Below are 13,080 nucleotides of genomic sequence, written 5' to 3'. Positions count from 1 at the left end.
GGGCGTATGGATGGATATCCAGGGGAAAGGGAAGTATGGATGGATATCCAGGGCATGAGAGGTACTGGAGGAGAGGGTGAAACAGACGGTTGGTTTGTGGGGAACACAGGGCTTATCATCTGGGGGGAAGGTGAAGGTTATCAAACAGTGCCTGTTGCTGTTGTTTTTGTACATGGGTATGGTGTACCCCCCCCATCCTGGCTACAGGCACGGCGGGTTCAGTGGGCCTTGTGCCTCTTCTCTGCAGGGGGTGGGAAAAACAGAGAAGATTGCTAGGACAGAATTGTATAAGGAAGAAGGGTTGGGGGGATAAGGTTTCCCCAACATAGAGGTTTTTGTTTATGTCCACTTCTTGAAAATGGTGGTGAGAGAAGCAAGGTGGGGGCACCAGGAATGATTTTGAATTTCTGTAGGCTCTGGTGGGGAAGGCTATTACGAAGGTTGGGGCTGTTTGGGAGCGCAGGTGGAGAGGGGTGCAGGCTTGGTGGATCTTTTGTTATGGGGCAAGGCTTGGAGGGGCTGGGGCTCAAAGAGCTGGGGGATGCAAAAAGGGTATTGAAGTTTGTGAGGAGGAGGGAGAGGATGACAGATGTGGGAGAGCTGAGATCAGAGCAGGTAAGTAGGGTATAGAAAGGGGTGGTGGGGAAGGACTGGAAAGGGGTGCATGAGGAGCTGGCATGGAGGGCGGTGTGGAGCGTTTTGCTGGTGCGACAGCTGCTTTATCGTTGGGGGCTGTTGTGGTCCCCCAAGTGCCCAAGAGAGCTTTGTGATGAGCCTGAGTTGGCGCCACATGTGCTGTGGGACTGTTTGTTTTTATGCTTAATGGGCGTGGGGATGGGTAGCGATGTATTTGAAGGATATGGGAAGGGGGATGGGGATCATGCTCGAAAATGTCTTATATGGGTTATCAGAGGAAACGGATGGGACGTGGGGGGTGAGGGTGTTGATCACGTATATGAAAGCAGCGCTATGGAAGGCGTATTCCCTATTGGCGCTAAAGGAGTTGTGCTTTTCCATGCTGGAGTGCTTGCAGTTAGGGGTCCACAAGTTGGAGTTTTATAGAGGTAGGGATGGGGACAAGAGGGAAGAAGGGGATGTGTGGTTGTGGCAAAGGCTGGACTGCAGGGGGTTGTTCCAGCCCCAGATAGGTATTGGTTAAGTCGAGGAAAGTTATTGGTTAAGTCCTGACTGCAGGAAAATACCAGCGATTCTTCTGTTGCAAAGACCTCAGAAAGCCCACAGCATGACAGAATGGTTTTAGCCCTGTTTGGATAGAGAAGATCCTGGCTCAGGCAGGGGGTTGGACTAGATGACCTCTAGAGGTCCCTTCCAGCCCCACTTCCCTGACTCTTATGATTATTACTGGAAATCTGTGAGTTTTTATCTTGAGAGTCATGCTAACATTGTGAGGCACACTTGACAGGATTTTGAGGCACCCTGGTTGAGAATTATTGGTCCAAAATATGCTCAGTTCCCCATGGCTGCCTCAGTGGAACACATGTTTTCAATGCAACTTCACTAAGCCAACTGTCATTTACCCCTGGTGCAAGTTCAGTGAGCGAAGTCAGTGGTAGAGCAGCTCTTTTAGCCTATTATCCTTTCCCTTTTCTCTTAAATTCTTGACACCACCACCATGGTCCAAGGCATCCCGACTCAAATATCATTGACTTAGTTCCTTCCCCTACTTCTTAACCTCCAAGCTCTCACTCAGCATTATTTTTTCCTCTGCAGCACATCAAGTGCTGTTGTCCTTTATTGCTAATTCTTAGGTAATCTTCCACATTGTTTATGGGAACTTGTTTTCCAAATTGTTGGTTTTCCTTCCTTCTCCCCAAATGTTGCCAAGATAATTTTTCTCCGCTGCTGTTCTAAACATTTTTCTTCTCACCTCCTTCCTGAATCTTTCCACTCTTCCTTACACAGTTCAGATCAAGCTCATCACTTTCTTACCAGTTCCCAAATCTGTCTCACATCTCCTTTACCCTTCTAGTATGTTTTACCGACATTCCTCATTTTTACTTTTTGCCTTGTCCCATGTCTTTACTTCATGCCTTCCTTTCTCTTTCCTTGCTCTTATATGTGCACAAACATTAAGATGTGGGTCTTTCTTTCTTTCACTCTTTCTCTTAAAATATCCTTGAAATGCAAAATCTGTGATCAGTAAAACCTTCGTTCAACGTAAAACTTGGCATGCTTATGCTTAGGGTTGTGGGAATGCTAAGCTATATTTGGTGCTCTTTCCTGTGGAGTAGGAAATATAAGGAAGAGAAAGTGGTCTTAGGAGGCAAGGAATTTAGAAAAACAAACTTGTGGTTCGTGCCCCAAGTTTGTAATTGCAAGGAGCAAAGATGGAGTTTTCTTTCTCCATATTTTCTGATCTTAGACCAGTGCTTTTTGGGTGGAAGTTCATATTTTTTAGCATAACTTGCCCAATTTAAGAGCCGTTTACATTTAGAGGAATATATTATACTGCAGGTATATGTATCAGCATAGAGGCAAAAAAATAAACAAGATTCAACATCAAAGCAAGGTCAGTTTCTCAGATATTCAGTGCTTGTGTGGTAGGGCAGCAGTCATGTGAAGAAGAGATGAGAGTTCTGATTACTTTCTATTCAGTCTGCCCTTCTTTTTGCAGTTTCACTAGCTTCCACTGCATTTCCTGCCAACCTCATGTCCATTTTGTATTCCCTCTCACTTTCTACTCATGATGTTGTCTCAGATTAACGAGATTTTTATGTAAGGGCAGAGGAGCTCAGTAATAAAGTACCTGAGATTAATTGACAGCATCTTTAATGCATTATCATCTGTCAGAATTTACTGAAGTCCCACACACTTAAAACCCTGCATGGGCGACTGGTGCCTTTTGAGTCAAGGGGGACACCAGCCCTCCCCAGTGGCCAGTCATCAGCTGGGGTGGGAGGGTCCCCCCAATCAGACCTGGGTAGGAGGGGGGTCCCCTGTGTCTGATCCCACCAACCTGCAAGTAGCAGCAGCGCACCACTGGCACTTCCGGGTGCACCACTGACGCATCCGGGAGAGTGCTGGCACTTCCAGGTGAGCCCCTACTCCCTGGCTGGTGCTCTCAGGTGGGTCACCAGCACTCTCACCTGCCTGCCCCCCCTGCCTGGGAACACAGGCTGACGGGGTGCACGTGCACCCCTGTGCACCCCTTACGCATTGCCACTGAAACCCCGCATGCTGGGGTTAGTGTAAAATTCAGAACGATTTGTGTTGGGGGCAAGTTCTTTTGCTGCTGTTTCAAAGTCCCAGTCAGGAATCTGGAAGGGATATTTCCAACATGGCATGCTACCTGTCTTCTCCCATTTTCTCTTACCTTTGCAAGTTTGTTATCCTCCCTCTTATCCTGTCCCCTTCACTAGCTTCCTGTATGCTTTTGAACATACGTTTTGTTTGTCAGAACGCCTAGCAATGTCTTCTTTTTTTCCATTTGCTCTTCCTACCATTTTCCCTCATTTCTTCTCCTTGACTCTTCCAGGTGGACATTGTTCTTTCATTTGCACTATCAGGGAAAGATTTAGGGTTGAGTTGTCTAGTTCAGGGGTTCCCAAAGTTTTTATGCCGTGGCCTGGAAGTGGCCGCGGCCTGGCAAACGTGGCCCAGCACTCATAGCCAACCGTGGCCAGAAGTTCCAGCTGGCAGACAGGTAAGGATACCTCCACCGCCCAGGCAGGCATATAGGCCAAACCTTGTGCTGCTGTGGGCTCTGCAGAAGGAGCTGCAGCCCCTCTGCCCAGCTCTGGGGGGGCCATGGTTTGCCCCTTCCTGACTGGCAGCTGACCAGCCATGGCCTGGCACCAGGCCATGACCTAGGGATTGAGAACCCCTGATCTAGTTAAATCCTGGATTGAAGTAGGATTGCATTTCTCTTGTATGCTTCTGGGCAGAGTAGAATGCTAATAACTGTGTTTGTTGCTCTCTTTCTTCTTTTTCTTGAGGGGGTTAGGGAGAAGGAAGAAAGAAAGAAGAAAAAAGGCAGGTAAAACCCACCAGGTGAAGAAAGAGTGGATTTTTGTCATCCCTATGATCACCCAAGAAAGACATTGGCTTGGTGGAATCCCTGCTTGCCAATTAAGAGAAGTAGAGTACCATTTTTGTTCCTGCTCCCTTCTCTCCTTCCCTCCTTCTCTTCCTTAACTGGCCTCAGTTACGCGGGATTGGGGGAGTTGTTAGTGCTCTTCTTCTAGCATGAAAGCAGAGAGAGCAAACTCTTCTGGGTAACCAGTAGAAGCCCTGTTATTTTCAGTTATGGTTTCTCAGCTCCTGTCCTGGCATCACTTAAGAAGACAATTGTGAACTGTGAATAGCCAAGGGCATTAAGTTGGACAGTGGTCATATCAGCAGATGGATTGCTCATGCTCTATCTAAAGAGCTTGCAAGTAGCTCACACTTCAGTAAGCTGCAGGTGATGGTTGGACTGCAGGTCAGTAGGAACAGTAGCAGCAAGGTAAGGTTTTTAAATTAAAGGCTCAAAGATTTGCAGCTGAGTCTCTGAAATGATATGAGCTATGCTTTGTGGACTGGGAAGTTGGTAATGTTCTACTAGAAACTAGCTAGTTTTGAGAGTCTGATTGTGTGAGCCCAGATAGGGAGACTAGTCTAGTTGACATTGCTGCATAGGGGGTGGAAGATTTAAGTAATCTGCTTTTTGGAGTAGATGGAAAGCGTACAAGAGCTTAGTGCCCCTGTACAGAGGGGATGTTATGGTTGCTTTTAACCAGGGAAGCAGGGGACTCTTCATTTTATTTAAAATGCTTTATAATAATATAGTAGCTGCTAGTGTCTGTGGTTTGATCATGAACACTATGTTCTGAACCCTGTATAAGCATGAAAGACAAGATTATTCCTGCTCCAAAGAGCTTGCAATGTATGTCACATATATTTAGACAATGTAGATACACTAATTTTAAGGTAACGTAAAACTTGAATGATGCCGTTCTTTTACTGTCAAGATAAGCCTGTGGAGAAATGCTTGTAGGACTAGGGCTTTATTTTGAAATAAATCATAATATTGATGTAGTTGTACTACTGAAACATCATCATAATGTCAAAAGGAAGGTGGTAAGGCACAAAAGGCACTTGGTAATTTAGAGCCATACCACTGAACAAAATGTTCTCATACAATAGTTTCCTCAGTTGTCACAATGAAAGGAATAGGCAAAAGGAAAAAATGATTTCTCTGAATCCAAAACCCCCACATTACTACTGCTTCATGTAACTACCAAAATACATTCAACAACCTCTTGTGAGTATGTTTGTCCTCCCTGCACAGGGGGAAACCAGAGAAAGATATTGTTTAAAGGTAATGTGTTGATGGGCTTTAACATCATGCTTAAATGTTTTAAGCTAATTTCAGAAAAGAAGGAAGGGTAAACAAAGATGTAGACTTGTGGTGTTAAGGCAGCACTGTGAGGGGAAAAAAAAGGAAGCATGTTCTAGTACTGAAAACAAATACTTAGGAGCTAAGATCTTATTTCAACTCCTGGTTCTGGGTGTCTGGAAAACCAGCCTCTTATGCTGATCCATTAAAATGGTTTTGTGAGGCTAAAATTGTTAATGTTTCTCAAGCTTTTTTGATATCCTTGTATGGTGGTGTAAAAGCATAGGTATCTGTATATACTGTGGGGTGAACAGATGGCATCTCGGAGTTGGAGGCATATCCTTGCTGGTTGGTGAGACCTATGTAGAGGGGTTAGAGCTACTCTTGGAGTCAGTTGGCACTGTCTCACAAGGAGGGTAAGTGCCAGCACCCAGTAAAAAGTGATACTTAGCTGTTACTCTATTTATTTTTATTTTGACCTAAACCAGTGGGGGCTAACTTTTTTTTTGGCAGGTGTGCCACAAATTAACTCTGCACCCTCCTTGAGTGCCGCTCCAACTTCCTTCCCCTGCTCTATCTGCTGCTGTACTGCCTGTCTCCTCCCTGATCTACCACGGGCCATGCGCATGTTGCCTATGCCACTTGTGGCCTGCATGCTGCAGGTTGGCCATCCCTGATTTAAACCATCTTGTCAATTATCACTCTGTTTTAAGGCTTCCACTTTTCTGGAAAATGTATATTAAAGTGGGGCGGGGGGACAAAGCAACATCAGCACTGTGTGAATGTGCTTGGCTGCAGTAAAGTTTGGTTTTAGGCCTGGTTGCAGTACAGGAAGGCCAACAGGGCTTGACGCAGGTTTTACTTACAAAGGTAGATGGATAAGCGGACATTCCTTAAAGTAACTTTCAATTACTTCTTGCTTTGATTTCAAAGAGTTGCACTGGGGAACTTTTCATATCTCCTGTGGCATTTCACAAGTTTCTATTTTTTTTGGCTCCCCCAATCCCTTCCAACCTTTTTATAGATGGAGCCATTAGTAAGGAGACATGAGTTATGGTGCCTACTATCTCCTAATCATAACCAACTCAGTATTTCTGGGTTGTTTGATATGACTTACAGAATGGTTGAATTACTTAATTGTCATTTAACAGGGATTGGCATGGCTGAAGGCTATCTGTCCAAGACTTGATTCAGCAACTACTAGAGAGATGATGCTAGGGGGAAGAAGCAGCGAAAGGATTTGGTGGCAGTGAAATAAACATACTTGATTGACTTGGCCAATCAGTCATTTATTTCTAGGGTATGAAAGCAGAGACTCTTATTGCTTTTAGGTCCCTGAAAAGCAGATGTTTATGTATGTGTCATTGGCAGCTCAAAGCATTGAAAGATCATAAGTCATCCTTCACCAAAATCATGAGTTTTAAAATCTCAGGCTCACTTGGTTGTTTTGGTTGTTTGGGGTTTTTTTTTCAAGCCTTCTATTCATTTTCAGCCTTGCCTCCACAAGCATAGTGACCAGAATTGCCCTCTTCAATGAAATCTGAATCCCTGTAATCATGTGACTCCAGGAGTTGGAGCATCAAGACAAAACCCCACTTATCCTGAGATTTGTGATAAAATTACGAGAGTTGGCGGCATAGAGTGTGCTTCCTATCATTTATGCTTAGCGAAAAAGGTTATCTTTCAATGTGAACCTTGCTGTATTATCCATCCCCTTTTCTTTTCAAGGTCAGATTACAAGAATGTGCTGTACAGGTAGTGAGTGAAGAATGAAGTGGGCTGCTTATTAAATGATGGTTCTCCACTGAGAGAACATTACATTGGGTCTCTGTGATCTGTATTGACCCCTGAGTGAAATATCAAGAGGTGATTTTTTTTGACCTATCCAACCCAAAATGTTTTGAGTTCCAGCTAAATGAGATAATGTACTCTTTAGTGTGGTATTGTATTGTTGTGATCCTCTAAGGCATTCACTAGGGGTCTCAGCAGGCAAAAAAGGGTGTTGGGCCCATTTAATTTATGGGAAAATTTTCTGCTAAGACTGTTTCGTTTTTCTAAGCCTATTACACACAAACAAGAGGGCTAAAGGATACAGAAAAATGCAGGCAGAAGTAACAGAGAATGCTTCAGAGCATAACTGAATACTGGAGCCAGCAAAGCAGAAGGAGACTTGCATTACAATGACACAAAATCCTTATTTTCCCAACCCCCTGATTTGAGCTCTCTGACTAAGAGCAGGTGCAAGGAGATAGCTCTATTCAGACAATCTCTTTGCAGCTGAGGGATTGGATATGGTTGTGCTGTTTCCAGCAAAATTGAGGGTTACTTTAAAGGGGGAAAAATGCACATGCTTTGAGATACAAAATTTACATTTCACCTGCAGGAGAAAATACAAGCTGAGCAGATATTAAGTAACTATGATTAAGCTCTTTATACTAGAACAATAATAATAGTTTTTGATATGCATTTCAGTATCTTTCTAATAGTACTTGTCCTAAACTTTGGATGTATTACAGCTATTGAAAATACAAACTACTAACAGTTAAACAATCAAAACTTAAATAAATAAACCCCCCACACAAGATACCTAAACCAAGACAACTCCTCTATTCCATTTGTCACTATCAGGTCCCTCTTTACTAGTCTATTGTTAAACATTTACAACATTTTCTTTGCCCTGAACCATTTGCTTCTGTTTGGAGGTTTCTACAATGAGGGAGATGGAAATGAAATTGAAGACCACCATGTTCTTAGTACCCAAGGAATTGAATTGTATACAGTACTGCTGTAAGTTGGTTGAAATCAAATACCAGTTTGAAATTCAGGTGAAGTGAAGAATTAGGCCCGGAGTCCCTTGTTCCATTTTTTAGATGATTGGACACTCTTTGGTGTTTTGTTTTGTTTTGTTTTGTTTTTGGGGGGGGCAGCGGGGGTGGTGCTATTACAGTTTCCCTTCACCCTGCTTTTAACTTGCCTTTGTCTGGCTTTCAGCATGCTCCTTTGGGACTCTGTATCCCATATCAGCTGGCTCATCAGACAGATTTGGAGGTCCTTCTATATCACTTTTTATCCCTGGGTTTCCTGATCCTGTTGTTGGAGTAGCTGTTTGCAGTTCCATTTTAGCTTTATGGTCATTTTGGAACTGGCTTTATGGTATATTGCTTTTATGTCATTTCTGTCTTCACAAACCAGGTTTATTGTTTCTATTATCTTACTAGCCAAAGGTGTAGCTCTGTTCCCCTTCCCTCAAGCACATGGTTGATGAAGTAGTGCAGAGTAAGAGATCTTCTTGATTTGAGCCATAATCTGGGAAGATTTTGACTGCTGATAGCTCAAGCACATGGCTAAACCCACAAGGGAACTCTTTTTTGGCTCCCTCTCTCCTCCTTTGGAGAAAGGTTGTCTTAAAACATCACAGCTAATGAGAGAATTAGGCCTGTTGTAGGGAATTTTTAAAGTGTAATTCTATCCTGAAAATGCTGTTGTCTCAAAGGGATATGTCTACGCAGCAGAATAAAAGTGATGGAAGCACATAGTAATATATCTGTGCTAGCTTAATCTCTTTATTACGGGTACCAAAAGCAGTGAACAGGCAACAGCACAGGCTAAAGCAATCAGTAAAAGCTGTTCCTTAATATGGCTCCATACTCTTGTTGCTAGCACATGCTGAAGCCTCTGCCATCCTATCTTCACTGCTGATGTTTCCAATTCTAGGTAGATTCGGGCAGTGCAGGTGTGCTAGCACGTGGTATAATCGCATGCTCATTTTCCTGTGCAAATGGAGAGATAACCTTTATGATTTTCTTATACATTTTGCTTGGTTTACAAGCAAAACAAGGTGGGTTTTTTTGTCTTGTTTTACTTGCTGGTCCTATACACTCAGCCTGAGAGTTCAACAGGAGACTATTCTTTTGCACATTTTCCAAAGTAGTAAGGCTCTACAGACTAACTTGTATCATCAGTGAATTTTGTACAAGCTCATTTAGTACCATATTTTCTTGCATATGGCATGCCCCCAAATAAAATACAAACTTTGTTTTGGGAGGCAAAATGTAGGTAATTCCCCCCTGGACCCCCTGTTATGCCTAACTCTGTGATAGACGAAGGCTTCTTTGGAACATAGGGCATCTATACATGTGCTCTGGGATGGAGGAGGAGGGAGCTTTAATTAGAGCAGCTCTACGTAAAGCAACTGCAGTGTCATGCGTATTCAGCACCCCATGCTTCAAAATGGTAGCTGCAGCACATTAACTAAAACTTGGTTGACGAGCTTTAAAGCGCCCCTGCCACCATTTTGAAGTATGGGGACACTGAATAGATGTGATGTGATTAATCAAGTCTGCTCTGATATATGTTAATTAGAACGCATCAGAGCAGACATCCTGCATGTGTATAGGTGCCCATTGTGTTCAGGAAGTGTGGTATAGCAGGAGATGGTCTGGGGTGAGGCAGCTGGCACCAGGAGTTGCCTTGCCTCAGACCTCCTCCTTGGATGCCACGCTTCCTGGATAGTCTATGTTCCCAGGAGGAGTTACTCTGTCACACAAGGTTAGGCCCCAGACACTTGTAAGGCTGTTACTGCCCATTATTTACAGGAACTTGTATAAAGAACTACTTGCAATAAAAGAACTAACAGTCTTGCAAGGGCAAGTTCCTGTAAATAAAGTGTTGTTGCCCCTTCACGAGCCTCAGCAAGATACTACCAGCAGCTTGCTTGCTGTTTCAGGCACAAGATAGTGCTCAACCAATTGCTACAGCTTTGAGAAGGTTAACACAGGACTCTGCCCCTTTGGCTTGTTGAGCAACAAGACATGAATGTCCCACATCTTGGCAGCTGCATGGCCTACACAATGTCTCCAGGTGTGCTTTTCCAGCAAGGAAAATGGCTTCCTTGCTTGACATGCATACCCCGATTTTTGGGGAAAAACTGCATGTCATATGCAAGAAAACATAATATTCAGTTTCTTGGGTTGTTATGGGCCAGGATTCAGCAAATTGCAAAGACCCCAGAGACTGCAGTTTGTCAGTTCCAAGAAAGCAAGATTGCTATTGCTAGGTGCAACATTGTCAGTATTTAGTTGTCAAAACGCTAAGCCCTTTTTGATTGCTGAAATTAGGAAAAAGCTTTGTAAAGGTTATCAGCAGGGATCCAGGTTTTCCATTCGCCATGAAAAACCACGGATTTTCTCTTTTTAAGGAGAAAACATGGGGGGCGGCAGGTTTCCTCTTGCAGGCTGGCAGAGTTCCAGCCTGCAAGGGGCTGCTGGGGGGAGTGAGAGGAGGGCAGTCAGGAAGGGGGTGCCATGTGCAAGTGCATGTGTGGACACATACATGTGGCAGCCAGATAGCATGGAGAGCAGCTCCTGCAGCTCCCTCCAGATAAGTCTGTGGTGGGGGGGAGGTCGGGGGGGCGGGGTTGAGAGAAAGTACAGAGAGTAGATTGAGGCCCCCAATGGGAGGGACTGGGGCAAGGCTGGCCCTGAGGGCACTGTCCAGTTGGGGTGGTGCATGGGGCCTGGGGTGGGAATGCACAGCCATAGGGCCTGGCCAGGGAGTGGAATAGAGCCATAGGTGGCTTGTCTGGGGGGGGCAGCAGGGGGAATGGCTCCCTGCTACTGTGTGCAGTCCCAGGGGAGGGGAACTGGAAGGGCCAGGGGGCTGTGGGTCAAGAGTGAAGGACATTGGCAGGGATGGGGGAGCTGTGACTTGGGAATGAGTGGCAATGGCAGGGGCAGGGCACCAGTATATCAGGGCTGTTTGGTGCCATAAAGCAGGGTGGGGGACAGCTGTACCTGGACCCATGTCCTGGTGAATGAAGGAGGCAGGCAGAGCTCTGATTTTTCTATGATAAAACAAAATAAAACTCCAGAATATATAGGTACAGTGGAGTCGCATCATACGCGTGTTTAACTTACGCGAATTCAACTATATGTGCTCGGCAAAAAAAAAAAAAGAGAGAAAAATAACCATTTTAATAGTGCAGGCGATTCCGCCTGCCATTCCAGTCAATGAGTTCCCGTCTCTCATAGTGTGAGCATCTCACCACACTGAGTGTGATTCTAGTGTTTAAAGATACATATTTTTTGTACAACATGGCCCCTAAACGTAATTTTGACTATACGTGATTTTCTCCTTACGAGCTGACTTTAGAACCTAACCCCCGCGTAAGATGCGACTCCACTGTATTTAGAATTTATTTTATTATAATGACTGAGGCACTGGTAAGCTTCCAAATTGCTTTAAAATTTGTAAATATATCAATAAAATATTGTGTTCAGCTGATACATACATATAATATAGTGGTATTTCATTTTAATCATGGAAAAACGTAGATTTTGGGTTTTTTTAATTAGAGAAGTTGAGATTTTTATAAGAATAAAATACAAAGGTGAAAATGATGTTTTATAGAGGATCTGTACTCACTGTTTCTTACTAGCTTGTATTTTTATATATATATATATATATATATATATATATATATATATATATATATATATATATATATATATTTCCCCTGCCCAGAAGTAAAATGATGTTTCTTTCTGTCTTAGGACTTATTACTGGTAATAGGGGTTCTGCAGACCATATTAGGCCCTAACTGCCTGACATTCATTGTTACTAAGGTGTCAGGAAGGGATTCATGTTAAGCCTTAGTTAAGATTTTGGGGTTTTCTGTTTTTTTTAAATCTAAGTCACCAGCCCTCAGTCACAGAGAATAGAAGAAAATGAGTATCTTAAAAGCCAAAAAGCAAATATAAAGGAAACCAGTTTATATTTGTGTCTTACAATTTTTATGCTAATATGATCCCGGGGACCTGACCCATGACTGATTGTTTGCTTGCTTTGTTTTTGGTGTTGGAGGTTTGCAGTATTGCAGCCTTCCTATTGCTTTTCTACTGACACCAACTGAAATTACATCTTCTTGCCACTTGAGGTCAGCAGTTGCTGAGAAAAAGCCTTCAAGTGAACAAGCACTGCCTTGCCTTAGAAACTCTGTCCATTTACTTAAGGATGTTATGTTCTTCACACCTATCCATATGCTAGCTTTGTCTCTGCAAAAGCAGAGGACTTGATGGAGGCCAACTTCAGCAAATACCCTTTTTTCAGAATTGATACAGAGCCATGTGTTACAGTGGTCTAGGTCAGGGGTTGTCAACCGGGGGTATGTGTACCCCTGGGGGTACTTGAGAAGGCCTTAGGGGGTACGCCTGGGCAGATGGGGATGGAGTGCTGCCATGCACCATCCCATGCTGCTGCGTAGGCAGCGCCCGCCTGGCCAGATGCGGAGGGTGGGGGAAGCTCGAATGCTGCGCCTGCCGCTGCTCCGCATTCAGCCCCTTCCTCCCCTCCCCTCCCCCCCCCAGCTCTGTGTCTGGCTGCTGGGGGTACACTGATCCAAATAGGTTGAAAACCTCTGGTCTAGGTGTCTGGACTGGTTTCACAGAGTGATACCAGTGTTCGTATTAGTAGAGAATAATGTTCTTTTATGATTCAATGATGATAAACTAAGGTTTAAAAGGACAAAGCTTAGAATGAATATGAAATCAGTGCTCCAGAATGGTGCTGAAGTTTTTTCTGTTATGGGAAGTAGTGTTGATATGTCAACAAGTGGCAGACTTTCTTCTCTCAAGTAGTAATGAACCAGTGCTCCACCTTCAATGCGAGTAGGATGCTTTGTTTCTGAAACTGCTGTGTTTTTGATGAGCAGTAAAACATGCTGTAGCCTTACTGCAGGTGTATTT

Source organism: Alligator mississippiensis, chromosome 4 (assembly GCF_030867095.1).
Source record: "Alligator mississippiensis isolate rAllMis1 chromosome 4, rAllMis1, whole genome shotgun sequence".
NCBI lineage: Eukaryota > Metazoa > Chordata > Crocodylia > Alligatoridae > Alligator > Alligator mississippiensis.
The sequence above is the reverse complement of the archived record's forward strand: the minus strand, read 5'-3'. Positions refer to the sequence as shown.